Here is a 4,213-nt window from a genome sequence, read left to right on the forward strand (position 1 = left end):
GCAGTGGGAGGTGGAGAGGCCAGGAGGCCACTGACAGGCATCGACGGCAGGTACGAAGTGTGAAATCTGTCCTGGTTTGGGGAGGTGCCAGTACACAGGCCTCGGGTGGGGTTGTACCAGGAGCAGGCTTTGACCTGGGTGTTGGGGCGGGGGCTCTGTGTGTGTCAGGGGCAGAAGGAGAAGTTTCTTTTTGTCGAGGGCTGGGCAAAGCTGGGCTTCCTCCCACTGCAGGCTCCGTGCCTCAGGAGCCTCTTATCTGAGGTGAAGCTACAACTATTTTCCCAGGAAAATTAAAGAGACTTAGTCAGTTAACCTGAAATTCCCAGCAGTGCTGTGCTTGTGGATTAGAAGTTTTCTCAGCAGACTTTGGAGGCCGAGAGAGCAGCAAGTGCTGAGCCTGTCAGAGGCAGGGCTCCACTACCACCTAGTGGGCAATGAAGGGCCCCTCATCACCCCAAAGACCATCCAGGTAACTGGGAAGGAAGCAGCCACAAAAGATGCCGGCTTAAAGAAGACATAAAAATGTCCAACAAGCATAGCAAAAGGTGCTTAACATTACTCATCATAAGGGAAACGCAAACTAAAACCACTTTGAGATGTCACCTCACACCAGTAAGGATGGCTATTATCGAAAAAGACAGAAGGTAACAAATGTAGATGAGGGGTAGAGAAAAAGGAGTCTTGGTGCACCGTTGGTGGGAGTCCAGATTGGTGCAGCTGTCCTGGAAAACAGTACAGAGGTTCCTAAAGAAAGGAAAAATAGACCTACCATATGACCCAGCAATCCCTCTTCTGGGTATATACCCCAAAGAGGTGAAATCACCACCTTGGAAAGATGTCTGCACTTCCATGCTCATTGCTGCGTTATTCACAATAGCCAAGACATGGAAACAAATGTCCATTGATGGATGAACGGAGGAAAAAATGTGGAATACGTATACTATTTAGCCTCAGAAAAGGAGGAGAGTCTGCCATTTACCACTACATGGATGGACCCAGAGAACATTATGCTAAGCGAAATAAGCCAGACATAAAGAAAAATATTGTATGATCTCACTTGTATGTGGCATACATATTCTTAAAAAGTTCAAATACACAGAGAATAAAACAGAGGTTACAGTGGGGGGAGGAGACAGAGAAAACGGAGAGACATTGGTCAAAGGATACAAAATAGCAGCTATGTATAATGAACAAGTCTGCAGATCTAATGTGTAACATGAGGACTAAAGTTAGCAAAATTATATTGTATTAGGGATTTTTGTTAAATAAGTAATTTTGGCTGCTCTTGTGACAAAAGAAGTACCTGCATGCAATGTTAGATGTGTTAATCTGCTTCACCGCAGTGACCACTTCACTACCTACAGTATATGCATCCCGTGACGTCGTGTTGTAAACCTCAGATATGCACAATCAAACGCATGTAAAAAAAACATGGGCCGGCCTGGTGGCGCACTGCGATAGTGCGCTGCTTGGGAAGCGCGGCAGCGCTCCCGCCGAGGGTTCGGATCCCACATGCAGACCGGTTCCCGCTCACTGGCTGAGCGAGGCGCGGGAGCAACACCGAGGGTTGCGATCCCGTTGCCGGTACCGGTCCGGTGCGGGGGCGACACTGAGGGTTGCGATCCATTGCCAGACACAGAAAAAGACAAAAAAAAAAACAAAAAACGCATGTAAAAAAACAAAAGACCATCTCATGGGGATTAGTCTCCTACCAGCACCTGAGGGTGCGTGGCTGGCCACCCCATAGGTGGCTGACGGTGACCCGGGGTCTGCTGCCTTCTCTGGGAGTTTGGCACCCATGTCCCGGAATCATGGAATGTATCTAGTCTGCTTTGGGGTAGTCAACTGGCCAGAGAGAAGCATCAGGCCTGATCAGAGGAAACCTATTTTCATATTTGAAGCCAGGGAGCTTATTCATCTACTGCAAAACCAGTTCACGGCAGTCAGAGTGTAATTTATTCATCTCTGCTTCTCCTGCTGCTGTCCTCTGCCTTACCCACTGAGTATGGTGCTCTGCGAACAGGTTTTTTGATGGCAGATGCAGTGCTCCCAGATTTATGTGTTAAAAGAAGTGATGTTCATTTATGTGTGGTCACAATGAGACTAAAACTTGAGGCTCGTGGCCTGCAAGTGGTCATGCTCTACAGGAGCTGCAGGCACATGGACAGGCAGTTGCAGAGAAATACAAAAGCCTGTGATGACTCATTTTATGTGTCAACTTGGCTAGGCCATGGCACCCAGATTTTGGTCAAACACTAGTCTAGATGTTGCTGTGAAGGTATTGTTTAGATGTGGTTTACATTTAAGTCAGTGGACGTTGAGTAAAGCAGATTGTCCTCCAACACATGGATGGGCCTCATCCAATCAGCTGAAGGCCTTGAGAGAAAAGACTAAGGTCCCTTGGAAAGAGGGAGTGCTGCCTCCAGACGGCCTTTGGACTCGAGCTGCAGCATCAGCTCTTCTGCGGGTCTTCAGCCTGCTGGCCTGTCCTGCAGACTTCAGCCTTGCCAGCCCCCACAATTAAACGAACAAATTTCTTAAAATAAATCTCTTGAGAGATGGATAGATAGAAAATAGATAAGTAGATAGATAGATAGACAGAAAGATGAGAGAGAAACACAGAGATGATAGATAGATAAATATAGGATTGGTTCTGTTTTCTGTTTCTCTGGAGAACCCTGACTAATACAGGTTCATAATAGAGAGCTGTTCAAAGCATTTCAGCATCACAGAAACGAGCTTTATTCTACCTGGGGGAATAGGGTGGATTTACATCAGAGGTAACACTTAGAACATGCTTTCAAGGATAAACTGAAGTTCTCCAGATGAGAGAATAAAAATAAATTTTCCAGGCAAGGGAGGTGAGCAGAAATGATCTGACCAGAGATGCTCTGTGCACGTCGAGTGGTCCTCAGTGACCCTGGTCTCTGCTGCCCAGGAGTTGAGATAGGATGGAGCAGGTTAGCCAGGACCAGACTGTGAAAGGCTTTTATTGTTAAGCATTTGGCTTTTAGCAGGGACACTAACATCCTGAAGTCATGGGTGTGAACGTGGGGCGTGAAGTGAAGATAGGAAGTGGGAGTTGGAGCTGCTTCCAGGGTTGCTTGTGACAGACAGGTAAACCCTGGGAGGTCTGCTGCAATTTTTAGCTCAAATTCTAATAAGAATTATCTATATGGTGTGAAGACTCAGCAGTGGGCCACCGAGAACCCTGGAGAAGAAGAGAAATCAGTCTTCCGTGTATTATTCTCTGACATCTCAATGAAAGAGAACAGAGCACAGTGCTGAGAAGTCTGGCTCTGTCCTCAGACTGCACTGGGTCAGCACCTGCCCTCTGCCAGTTAAGTCGTCTTAAGCAAATCACTCTCTAACCCCCAATTTCCTCTCTTGTCAATAGGGGCTAATAACAGTGCCTGCCTCATAGGGCTGTTGAGAGGGTTAAATGAGATCACGAAAGGGCAGACTGCTTCACCCGGCACTGGGCACCTTGCAAAGGCTCACTAAGCATTGCTTATTACTGGGATAAGGATGCAAGACCCTAGTACTGTTTAAAAAAGGTTAGTTTCTAAAACCATCCTAACCCTTTTTTCCAATTAGTTGTGCTGCTGTATTTATCAGGGCATAGACTTCTGTCTTTGATGATGAACCATTAGAGCTACAATAATGTTCTTGTTTTACCAAAAAGACGGAAGAAAGGCGCCAACTTTAATGGTGTCAACCTATAATCCTGGATACAGAGTAGTCCAGAGAACATATTACTTATGTACACTGGTGTTTACATTGTAATTAGACCCTCAGAGTTCCCAATGGGTCATAGTGAAACTTGCTAATGGGCCATCAGGACATGTTGCTCTAATATTACGTTACAAAAGAAGGCACGTTCCATGTCACCTCAACATCTCAAGCTGCCTGTGCTTTTCCTAAGAGCTCCAGATCTCTGCTGTGGGCTGAGGCCGGGAGGTGGCGTGATCTGATGGCTAAATGATTGAGAAGTAGCCTCGTGGAGAGCCTGCGGCAGCCTGGCCCTCATTAATACATCCAGCCGAAGCCCCTGGGGCAAAAATGACAACTGGACAATTACACTTGTCATCTGCCTAGAAGTTGGTATCAGAAAAGTGTTTTCTCCTACAGAGTTAATGCTTGTTGGATATTTCTGGAGCACCTATAGATAGGTACTGCACAGAGCACATGATCAGCCAAGACATTTTAAGCC

Source organism: Galeopterus variegatus, unplaced genomic scaffold, assembly GCF_000696425.1.
Source record: "Galeopterus variegatus unplaced genomic scaffold, G_variegatus-3.0.2 Scaffold5790, whole genome shotgun sequence".
NCBI lineage: Eukaryota > Metazoa > Chordata > Mammalia > Dermoptera > Cynocephalidae > Galeopterus > Galeopterus variegatus.